We start from the raw sequence: 12503 nt of genomic DNA on the forward strand, positions 1-12503 counted from the left end.
TCTGACTGCTTACCATACAGTGTGAACATCCTTGGTTGCACAATTCTTTTGACTGGAAAAATCAGTGGAAGCCTAACACGACACATGCTTCTCTTATATTGCTAGTTTAAGTGTCTGAACTCCAATTAAATGCTACGTTAGGTAGTAGTTGTAAAACACTCACTTGATGTAGAGAATGATCCAGAGTGTATTTATGCGAAGCAGTGAGTTTCTGTATACTACCATGACCAGCCAATGAAAAGGAGTTTTAATATCTGATCCCTCATCCGCCAACAGGAGGCACGGTGATGCCAAATAATTACTCCCCTTCAGACGTGTCACTGTCATTAGTTTTAAAACCATCAAGAGCATCATTTACTTTTGCCATTAGCAAAGCAATATATTTATTTTAAAAAAAGCCACTAGTACATAAAAACTTTTTTGTAACCGAAATTTATTTAACAGACAAACTTGACCAAGTGTAGAAGCTTCAAGGGGGCACCTAGAAGAGAACAGAAACAAGTCATTATATCATGCGGTTTGCGGAACACTGTTGTATAAAGAAAACAAGGCAGATTAATCTAACCTTAAAGGCATACACTTTTGGACATTTAAATAAATCACACAATACTTTTCATTAAGGGCAGCACAAGCTAAACATGAACATTAAAGCAGCATTATGTAAACAGACGCAATAATCAAATGGAGAAATCAAACTCCTGGCAAACCTGTGTGTAAACCGGTCGGTGTGGCTTTGAACCTTTCCCCATACTCGTCTCAAAAAAAAAAGCTTTCTGCAGTATCTGTTTCTTCCCCGTAGGATAACATTAAGGCACCTAAGGCTGAAAAGCACTTCTGCACCTGGATGCCCCAGTGCCTCCAGAAGTGACCTATTAGTGCTGCTTTGATCCTTGCCTCATTCTTACTTTAACTGCAGAAGGACAGTCTTGTAAGTCACTGTAAAGTACCTATATGCAATGCATGTTCCTCTCCCTTTAGGATAACATTAGGGCACCAGACGATGAAAAGCACCTATGCACCTGGACGCCCCAGTGCCTCGTTGGTGCCTCCTTGGACTTTGCCCTTTACTTACCTTAACTACAGAAGATTGGTCCTGTAAGTCACTGTAAAGTACCTGTACGCAGTATATGCCTTTCCTTCATAGAACACTACCGCTTCAGAAATTGCAGTGTTAATTTTTAAAACCTATAAAAGATTGACCTCAACATCCTTACCTGATCGTGGTGATCTTGGTGCCTAAAATTATATACAGATGTGTCAATTTAATAAATGGACGTCAATCTCCTTGAGTCATGTGTATCGTTTATTGACTGTGCATGCAGCAGAGGTTTAACTCTCCTCTCTAATAAGCCTAAGGTTGCTTGACCACACTACCCCCTAAAAGAGCACCTTGCTTGGGATTGCTAGAGCAAGCCCCTGTCCACTAAAAAAAAAAAAAAAAAAAAAAAAAAACCTGGACTCTGTGCAGTATACCTCATTTTGGCCACTCAGTCTTTCTAGCCAATTCCTGCATCGTTTAATTCCAAATCCCTTACACTTGTGTAAGGGACAAGAGATTATAGTCCAAGCCAAGCCCATATGCTCAGTCAAATTATTTGCCAACACTTACCCCCAAACTGTCACAGTTCAACCTTACAAGCCATACTAATTTATCCGTACTGTAGCTTTTGAGCAACCTATTTCTCCCCCCCGCCATCTTTTGTACTGAAATGTTAGCACAAGCACTTAAGTCTCAATTCACCAAGTCTAGTTCTGAAACCCTTCTGCCAAAATTGCATGCTTCCTTTAATGTTTTCCTTTTGTTAGTTACAATGATGTAAGCACTGTAAATAACAAAAAACAGGACCTTCATTTTCTCCAGTGTTTAGCTTCATTAACCTCACCATACATCCTATGGCTCAAAACATGTATAAGTTCAAGCTCCAATCAAGGACAAGATCACTCAGTCACTCGCAAATACTTCTGGAAAAGTTAAATTCATATCAAATTACATGTTAGGCTTATTATGCCATCCCCACTGGCCAGTAAACCACAGCCTTAATACAAGTCACCAGAACAACCGCTAGCTGGCCTATTCTTTTCACAAATGTCCTTCAGGATTTGAGCATCCAGGAGTAATATAGGGGGACTCGCAGGAGGTAACCTGATGCATGTAGCCAAATGCATGGTTTAAAATATGAGTTATTTTAATGCTTTATTTTTGGCTTTGTAAGCGGCACTCCAAAGAATCTACCTTCTGTTAATGTATTTTGTTTGTGGGTGGCCTTTGTAGGAAAGACCTAAACAGCAGTCCGTTTAGCAGACAACTTTTAGTTGGAGGGCTGTTAAAATACCTATAGTGGACCGTGCAAAATTTATAACAGGAATTTAGCCCTTGTTGGCTTGGTCACAAATTTGATATATATGGAAAATGTCACTTACCCAGTGTACATCTGTTCGTGGCATTAGTCGCGGCAGGATGTGCACAGCATGTGAATCTGCAATCTGGTGTTGGGCTCGGAGTGTTACAAGTTGTTTTTCTTCGAAGAAGTCTTTTCGAGTCACGAGACCGAGGGACTCCTCCCATTTCGACTCCATTGCGCATGGGCGTCGACTCCATCTTAGATTGTTTTCCCCGCAGAGGGTGAGGTAGGAGTTGTGTATGCTAGTAATAGTGCCCATGCAATGGAGTGAATACGTATGTACATAATGAAGTTTAAAGTAATATATTTACAAATGTTCAAGATCAACTTCTAAACAGCTACAGGCTCCCGGGGAGGCGGGTGGGCGCATGTGAATCTGCAGCGACTAATGCCACGAACAGATGTACACTGGGTAAGTGACATTTTCCGTTCGATGGCATGTGTAGCTGCAGATACACATGCTGTGCATAGACTAGTAAGCAGTTATCTCCCCAAAAGCGGTGGTTCAGCATGTAGGAGTTGAAGTTGTTTGAAATAATGTTCGTAGTACAGCTTGACCTACTGTGGCCTGTTGTGCAGTTAACACATCTACACAGTAGTGTTTGGTAAATGTATGAGGCGTAGACCATGTTGCTGCCTTACATATTTCGTTCATTGGAATATTTCCTAGAAAGGCCATGGTAGCACCTTTCTTTCTGGTTGAGTGTGCCTTTGGTGTAATAGGCAGCTCTCTCTTTGCTTTAAGATAGCAGGTTTGAATACACTTAACTATCCATCTAGCAATGCCTGGTTTAGAAATTGGATTCCCTGTATGAGGTTTTTGGAATGCAATAAATAGTTGTTTTGTTTTTCGAATTAGTTTTGTTCTGTCAATGTAGTACATTAGCGTTCTTTTGATGTCTAATGTATGCAGTGCTCTTTCAGCTACAGAATCTGGCTGTGGGAAGAACACTGGTAATTCTACCGTTTGATTCAAGTGGAACGGTGAGATCACTTTTGGTAAAAAATGTGGATTTGTCCGTAGAACTACTTTATGCCTGTGTATTTGAATAAATGGTTCTTGTATGGTAAATGCTTGAATTTCACTCACTCTTCTTAGAGATGTGATGGCAATCAAAAATGCAACTTTCCATGTTAAGTATTGCATTTCACAAGAGTGCATGGGCTCAAAAGGTGGACCCATGAGTCGTGTTAATACAATGTTGAGGTTCCATGAAGGAACTGGTGGTGTTCTTGGTGGTTTAATTCTTTTTAGGCCTTCCATAAATGCTTTTATGACTGGTATCCTAAATAATGAAGTTGAGTGCGTAATTTGCAGATAAGCTGAAATTGCGTTAAGATGTATCTTTATTGAAGAGAAAGCTAGCTTTGACTTCTGCAATTGTAGTAAGTATCCTACTATATCTTTGGCAGATGCGTGTAAGGGTTGAATTTGATTATTATGGCAGTAATAAACAAATCTTTTCCACTTATTTGCGAAGCAATGTCTTGCGGTTGGTTTCCTAGCCTGTTTTATGACCTCCATGCATTCTTGTGTAAAGTCTAGATGTCCGAATTCTAAGATTACAGGAGCCAGATTGCTAGATTGAGCGATGCTGGATTCGGGTGTCTGATCTGTTTGTGTTGAGTTAACAGATCTTGTCTGTTTGGCAATTTGATATGAGGTACTACTGATAGGTCTAGTAGTGTTGTGTACCAAGGTTGTCGTGCCCAAGTTGGTGCTATCAATATTAGTTTGAGTTTGTTTTGACTCAATTTGTTTACTAGATACGGAAGGAGTGGGAGAGGAGGAAAAGCGTGTGCAAATATCCCTGACCAACTCATCCATAATGCATTGCCTTGAGATTGAGCCTGTGGGTACCTGGATGCAAAGTTTTGGCATTTTGAGTTTTCTTTTGAGGCAAATAGGTCTATTTGCGGTGTTCCCCACCTTTGGAAGTAAGTTAGTAGTATCGGGGGATGAATTTCCCATTCGTGGATCTGTTGATGATCCCGAGAGAGATTGTCGGCTAACTGGTTTTGGATCCCTGGTATGAACTGCGCTAGTAGGCGAATGTGAATCGCCCAATGCCATATCTTTTGAGCTAAGATACAATTGTGTTGAGTGCGTCCCTCCTTGTTTGTTCAGATAATACATTGTCGTCATGTCTGTTTTGACAAGAATGTGTTTGTGGGTTATTAGTGGTTGAAATGCTTTTAAGGCTAGAAATACTGCTAGTAGTTCTAAGTGTCCCATTGTCCCTGGATGCTGTGTTGGTTGAGGTGTGCTCCCCACCCTACCATGGAGGCATCTGTTGAAGCGAGGTGTATGTTTGGCGGTCTATCAACACTAGAACTTGAAGTTGACCCTGTGCTTGTGACCATTGTAATGCTAGGCTCTGTTGTAAGGGCCGCATGTGTAATCTTGCGTTTGGGACAATGGCTATGCATGATGACATCATGCCTAGCAGTTTCATGACAAGTTTTACCTGGAACCTCTGGTTTGGTTGCATGGTCTGTATTACGTTTTTGAATGCCTGTACCCTTTGTGGACTTGGGAGTGGCGATTCCTTTTCTTGTGTCGATTGTTGCTCCCAAATACTGTTGTACTTGACACGGCTGTAGGTGTGATTTTTGGTAGTTGATTGAGAATCCTAACTTGAAGGGTTTCTATAACGTATCTTGTGTGTTGTGAACACCGTTCTTGCGTATTGGTTTTGATTAACCAGTCGTCCAGATACGGGAACACACGTATTTGCTGTCTTTTGAAATGGGCTGCTGCTACGGCCAGGCATTTTGTAAAGACTCTTGGCGCTGTTGTTATTCCAAATGGCAACACTTTGAACTGGTAATTTATCCCTTGGATTACAAACCTTAAGTATTTTCGGTGTGAAGGATGTATGGGTATATGGAAATACGCATCCATGAGGTCTAATGTTGTCATGTAGTCTTGTGTCACCATGTGAAAGTGATCTGATTTGATGTAAAGATTTAGTGTTCTGAGATCTAAAATGGGACTTAGAGTTTTGTCTTTTTTGGGTATGAGAAAGTACATTGAGTGAACCCCCGTTCCTTTTTGATGATTTGGTACTAGTTCTATTGCATCTTTTTGCAACAACGCTTGGACCTCCAGTTGTAAGAGATCCATGTGTTTGGACTTGTGTTTTCAGTGGGACATTTGGAGGGAATTGTAGGAATTCTATGCAATAACCATGCTGGATAATGGCTAGGACCCACATGTCTTATCTCCTCCCAGTTCCTGTAAAAATTGGTCAGTCTCCCCCCCACTGGTGTTATATGTTGGGGATTTGTGACACTGAAGTCACTATTTTGAGGGGTTTTGGGACCTTTGAACTTTCCCCTAGGTTTCTGGAACTGTCCACCTCTGTATTGCCCACGAAAACTTCCTCTCCGATACTGGCTTTGGTATGTGGGTCTTGTTAGTGAGGTTGAGGGTTCTGTGTTTTGTCCTCGAAACCCCCCACTAAACTGTTTTGCAAAATGTGCCTCTGCTCTGTGGGGAGTAGAGTGCGCCCATGGTCTTGGCCGTATTAGTGTCCTTTTTAAGTTTTACGATAGCAGTGTCCACTTCCGGCCCAAACAACTGCGGTCCGTTAAAAGGCATATTCAAGACCGCTTGTTGAATTTCTGGCTTGAATCCTGAGGTGCGTAGCCATGCGTGTCTCGGTATGGCAACCGCTGTATTTACAGTCCTTGCAGCTGTGTCTGCTGCATCCATTGCCGACCGTATCTGGTTGTTAGAGATACTTTGGCCTTCTGCCACCACTTGTTGTGCCCTCTTTTGGAAGTCTTTGGGTAGATGTTCTATGAAATGTTGCATTTCGTCCCAATGAGCTCTAGCATATCTGGATAGCAAGGCCTGTGAATTTGCAATGCGCCATTGGTTGGCTGCTTGTGCCGCGACCCTTTTCCCCGCAGCGTCGAACTTGCGACTTTCCTTGTCGGGTAGTGGTGCATCTCCCGAGGTGAACGAGTTTGCCCTTTTGCGAGCTGCACCTACTACCACCGAGTCCGGTGTCAATTGCTGCGCGATGTACACAGGGTCTGTTGGTGGAGGTTTGTACTTTTTCTCCACCCTTGGAGTGATGGCCCTGCCTTTCACAGGCTCTTGAAACACTTGCTTTGAGTGTTTCTGCATGCCCGGTAACATAGGGAGACTCTGGTACTGGCTATGTGTGGACGACAGTATTAAACAAAAAGTAATCTTCAATTGGTTCTGCATGCAGGGCGACATTGTGAAACGCAGCTGCTCTTGACACCACCTGTGTGTAGGCAGTACTGTCCTCAGGTAGTGATAGTCTCACTGGATAACAATCGGGACTTATCTGATACTGGCGCATCATAAAGATCCCATGCATCAGGATCATCCTGACTCATTCCTGTATGAGTTGGAGACTGCATCACTGGTGGAGTGGCTACCGGTGATGGTTGTGGTGAGCGCTGTGGTGATGGTGGTGTAGTTATTTGTTTTGCCACCTTTGCTTGTGGTTGCTTGTCTTTCTCTTGGAAGGCAAGTTTCCTTTTAATTCGGATTGGAGGGAGAGTACTGATTTTCCCTGTGTCCTTCTGAATGTGGAGCCTTCTTTGAGTGTAATCTGGCTCCCCTGCCTCAAGTTCCTGTCCAAATCTGTGTCTTTGCATCTGTGAGGACAGGCCCTGTTCCTCTATGTAGGAACTTGGTTTCGGCTCTGAGGACGAATGTTTCGGTATCAAAACCTTTGCGACCGTCTTTTTCGGCTCTGAAAACACTTTCTTGGCTTTCGGTGTTCCAATATCTCGGTGCCGACTCGTTTCGGTGCCGTTCTCTCGATGTCGAGATTGCTCTGACCCGGTGTCGAGTCTGTTCTGTGCCGGTATCTCGACCGGAGTCGGATGACTCCGACACATGTGTGCCCTTTTTCGGTGCCGATGGTCGGTCACTAATTTTCGGGTTAAGCCATGGCCTGTTGGCAGTGGCATCCCCTGGGCTTTAGTTTATTTTCCATGAGTTTTGTGCAATGACGTCTTACTCACGGTTTTCGGCATCTGTTCGGTTTCAACCTCGTCCGATTCCGCTATGGAGAAGGTTTCTTCTTCCTCCAAGTCTTGGTGTCCTGACGGCACCGACACTATTTGTAGTCTTCTTGCTCTCTGTCTCCCGAACAGAGAGGATACCTGCGAGGCCTGTCAAGGAAAACGCTAAGAGACCAAACACAGATGCTGATCTGTGTAAGGATACTTGTTGGGGCATTCGGGGCAGAAGCGGAATGGGGTCCGTTCCATTAGCCTTGAAGACATGTGGTCGGGCCGACCAGGCCCCGCCAGGGAATCGAAACCCCGAAGGGCCACTGGAGCTCTTCAAAATTCGGTGTCGATCTGCGTTAACTAACCCGATACCGAAAGCAAACAATACCGTCGAATTTTCCGAGATTTAACTATCTTTCCGAACTGAAACACGGAGCGAAGAGGAACACGTCCGAACCCGATGGTGGAAATAAAACAATCTCAGATGGAGTCGACGCCCATGCGCAATGGAGCCGAAAGGGGAGGAGGCCCTCGATCTCGTGACTCGAAAAGACTTCTTCGAAGAAAAACAACTTGTAACACTCAGAGCCCAACACTAGATGGCGGGATGTGCACAGCATGTGTATCTGCAGCTACACATGCTGTTTTTTTAAAAAGACTAGATTATACAAATAGTGTACTACAGTGCATTTTTAAATTTTTACATATTTAATTTGTTAATAAAAAGTCTACAGAGTACTGCGGTTCTTATCTAAAAAAAGATAACACCCCACTAATCTCTATAGTGCGGGTGTCGGGCAATTGCCGACACCCACACCATCTCCCTGGTGCTGGTCACGACCAGTGCTTGACACCAGGGAGGGGGTTAAAAAATCCTCTGGTGCTCTGCACCAGAGAATTTTGCTTTATTGAAATATCCATTAGGAGACACAGAAGAGCTTCCGTGTCTCCCAACTGTTTGACATCAGCACGGTGCGATGCTCCCGGATGTCACAATCTATTTTCCCCACTGGAGCAGGAAGCGGAGGCAAGGTTGCTTCCTGCTCTGGTTGGGGGAAAAAAAAAGCTCCCCCCTCCCCACCGTTCAAGAAGGCCTCGTTTGAAAGAGGAGATTCTCCCTTTTCAAACAAGGCCTTCCTGAAATGTTTCCTGGCCCTTGATCGCAGCGCAGCTGCCCCCCTTTGAAGAAAACACCTATGGGCATAATTTAAAGAAGATATATGGAAAAGGTCACTTATCCAGTGTACATCTGTTCGTGGCATGAGATGCTGCAGATTCACATGCTGTGCATTATCCTGCCATCTAGTGTTGGGCTCGGAGTGTTACAAGTTGTTTTTCTTCGAAGAAGTCTGAGTCACGGGATCGAGTGACTCCTCCCTTTCGGCTCCATTGTGCATGGGCTTCAACTCCATCTTAGATTGTTTTACCCGCAAAGGGTGAGGTAGGAGTTGTGAGTATACTAGAGGTGCCCATGCAATGGAGTAGTAATGTATGTACATAGTGTCTATTAAAATAATATTTATTTAAATATTTACAATTTTCATGCAACTAATAAACAGTTACAGGCTCCGGGGGCGGTGAGAGGGCGCATGTGAATCTGCAGCGTCTCATGCCACGAACAGATGTACACTGGGTATGTGACATTTTCCATTCAGTGGCATGTGTAGCTGCAGATACGCATGCTGTGCATAGACTACAAAGCAGTAATCTCCCCAAAAGCGGTGGTTAGCCTGTAGGAGTTGAAGTTGTCTGAAATAATGTCCTTAATACAGCTGTCCTACTGTGGCTTGTTGTGTTGCTAACACGTCTACACAGTAATGCTTAGTAAATGTATGAGGCATAGACCAAGTGGCTGCCTTACAAATTTCTGTCATTGGTATATTTCGAAGAAAAGCCATTGTGGCGCCCTTCTTTCTAGTGGAATGTGCTTAGTGTAATGGGTAATTCTCTTTTTGCTTTAAGGTAACAGGTTTGAATGCATTTAATTATCCATCTGGCAATGTCTTGTTTGGATATAGGGTTACCTGCATGAGATTTTTGGAAAGCTACAAACAATTGTTTTATTTTACGAAATTGTTTCGTTCTGTCAATGTAATACATTAGTGCTCTCTTTATGTCTAATTTATGCAAGGCCCTTTCAGCTACTGAGTCTGGTTGTGGAAAGAAGACTGGGAGTTCCACAGTTTGGTTTAGATGGAATGGTGATATGACCTTTGGTAAGAATTTTGGATTTGTACGGAGAACCACTTTGTTTATGTATTTGTATAAAGGGTTCTTGAATAGTAAATGCTTGTATTTCACTCACTCTTCTAAGTGATGTGATAGCTATTAGAAAGGCTACTTTCCAAGTCAGATGTAGGATGACAAGAACGCATGGGTTCGAATGGTGGGCCCATGAGTCGTGTTAATACAGTATTATGGTTCCACGAAGGTACTGGTGGTGTCCTTGGGGGTATGATTCTTTTTAGTCCTTCCATAAATGCTTTAATGACTATGATTCTAACCAGTGATGTTGTATGTGTAATCTGCAGATAGGCAGATATTGCAGTGAGATGGATTTTAATGAAGAGAAAGCTAGATTAGACTTTTGTAAGTGTAATAAATAGCTTACAATGTTCTTTGTGGAGGCATGTAGTGGTAGAATTTGATTAGTGTGGCAGTAGCAAACAAATATTTTCCATTTGTTTGCGTAACAATGTCTTGTTGTAGGTTCTCTCGCTTGTTTAATGACCTCCATACACTCTTGTGGAAGATTTAAATGTCCGAATTCTAAGACTTCAGGAGCCAGATTGCGCGATGCTGGACTCTGGTGTCTGATCTGTTGTATTTGTGGAGTTAACAGATCTGGCCTGTTTGGTAATTTGACATGAGGTACTACTGATAGGTCCAGCAGTGTTGTATACCACGGTTGGCGAGCCCAAGTTGGTGCAATGAGTATTAGTTTGAGTCTGTTTTGACTCAGTTTGTTGACCAGATAAGGAATGAGTGGGAGAGGGGGAAAAACAAGCAAATATCCCTGACCAACTCATCCATAACGCATTGCCCTTGGACAGAGGGTGTGGGTACCTGGACGCAAAGTTTAGGCATTTTGCGTTTTCTTCTGTTGCGAATAGGTCGATTTTTGGTGTTCCCCAACGTAGAAAGTAATCTTGTAGGATCTGGGGATGAATCTCCCATTCGTGTGTTTGTTGATGATCTCGACTGAGATTGTCGGCTAACTGGTTTTGAATCCCTGGGAGGTATTGTGCTATTAGGCGAATGTGATTGTGAACTGCCCAATGCCAAATCTTTTGTGCCAAGAGACAAAGTTGTGACGAGTGCGTCCCTCCTTGCTTGTTTAGGTAATAACATTGTTGTCATGTTTTGACAAGAATGTGTTTGTGGGCTATCAGTGGTTGAAATGCTTTCAATGCTAGAAACACTGCCAACAGTGCCCCACTGTCCCTTTATACTGTGCTGGTTGAGGTGTGCTCCGCACCCCATCATGGAAGCATCTGTTGTGATCACGTATTGAGGCACTGGGTCTTTGAATGGACGCCCTTGGTTTAAATTTATAGGGTTCCACCATTGAAGCGAGAAGTGTGTCTGGCGGTCTATCAACACTAGATCTTGGAGTTGACCCTGTGCTTGGGTCCATTGTGTTGCTAGGCACTGTTGTAAGAGCTGCATGTGTAGTCTTGCGTTTGGGACAATGGCTATGCATGAAGACATCATGCCTAGAAGTTTCATTACAAACCTCACTTGGTAGTGTTGGTTTGGGTGCATGTTTAATATTATATTTTGGAAGGCTTGTACTCTTTGTGGACTTGGGAGTGGCAATCACCTTGTGTGTTGAGTGTTGCTCTCAAGTATTGTTGTATTTGGGACGGTTGTAGATGTGATTTTTGGTAATTTATAGAGAACCCTAGTTTGTGTAGAGTTTCTATAACGTATTGTGTGTGAAGCAGACACTGTTGTGTGCTGCTTTTTATTAGCCAGTCGTCTAAGTAGGGGGAATACGTGCATGTGCTGTCTTTATATAAGCGGCTACTACTGCAAGGCATTTTGTGAATACCCTTGAGGCTGTTATCCCGAATGGTAACACCTTGATTTGGTAATGCACTCCCTGTATTACAAACCTTAAGTATTTCCTGTGAGAAGGATGTATGGGTATATGGAAATATGCATCCTTTAGATCGAACATTGAAATGTAGTCGTTTGTTGAGTAAGGGAATCACGTCTTGAAGTGTTGCCATGTGGAAGTGATCTGATTTGATGTAGAGATTGAGTTCGGAGGTCTAATATGGGTCTCAACGTTTTGTCTTTCTTTGGAATTAGGAAGTACAGGGAGTAGACACCTGTACCTTTTTGATGTTTGGGCACTAGTTTTATTGCTTGTTTTTGTAACAATGCTTGAACTTCTAACTGTAACAGGTCTCAGTGTTGTTTGGACATAGTGTGCTCTTGGGGGCACATCTGGTGGGAAATTTATGAATTCTATGCAATAACCATGTTGGATAATGGCTAGGACCCATGCGTCCGTAGTTATGTTTGCCCAGTTGTGGTAGTATGCGGTAAGTCTCTTCCCCCCATCCCCCAACTGGTGTTGAGTGGTGAGGGTTTGTGACATTGAAGGCACTGTTTGGCTTGAGGGGTCTGGAAAGGACTAGAAAACTAAAGACTTGTGGTCCCCAGTTTGCAGGCAATTGCTCAGTCAGAACGGCACTTGTCAATAAGTGAGAAGATAATGTTATTTTACGAAAATAACTTGAAAATGCCGATTTCATGGTACCTGCCAGCATCCAACACTGCCTCTTGAAAAGCTGTTTCAAGGGCTGACTTTGTTGGGCGACTATCAAGCTTTGGTGGGGAACTATCAAGTCAGAGGGTACAGATCTTCCCCCATACACCAACAAATAGTGAGGAGTGTAGGTATAAGACGTTTTTTCACCATCTGCATTGTTTAATTGGGTTACTTAGTAGTCCAGTTCAGCAATCCATTTCTGTAAGGTCTACATACATGGAGATGTCGTGGTTCTCTTGCTAGACCATACATCTGTTTGTACTACTATGCAGATACAAAGGTTATGAGTAACAACACAACCAGAATCTTAGCTC

The 12503-nt window shown here is 43.1% G+C and overlaps 1 protein-coding gene across 2 annotated transcripts in view; it reads right to left on the bottom strand.

Annotated features, from left to right (window-relative positions):
* Positions 1-353: 353 nt before the first annotated feature.
* RPL7 (ribosomal protein L7) overlaps positions 354-12503 on the bottom strand; it is a 55470-nt gene continuing 43320 nt past the window's right edge. For both annotated transcript variants that reach the window (XM_069220355.1, XM_069220357.1), the window contains one exon: positions 354-481. The gene's annotated coding sequence lies outside the window, so the exon portion shown is untranslated. The remainder of the gene's footprint in view (positions 482-12503) is intronic.

The sequence above is a fragment of the Pleurodeles waltl genome, chromosome 2_2, assembly GCF_031143425.1.
Source record: "Pleurodeles waltl isolate 20211129_DDA chromosome 2_2, aPleWal1.hap1.20221129, whole genome shotgun sequence".
NCBI lineage: Eukaryota > Metazoa > Chordata > Amphibia > Caudata > Salamandridae > Pleurodeles > Pleurodeles waltl.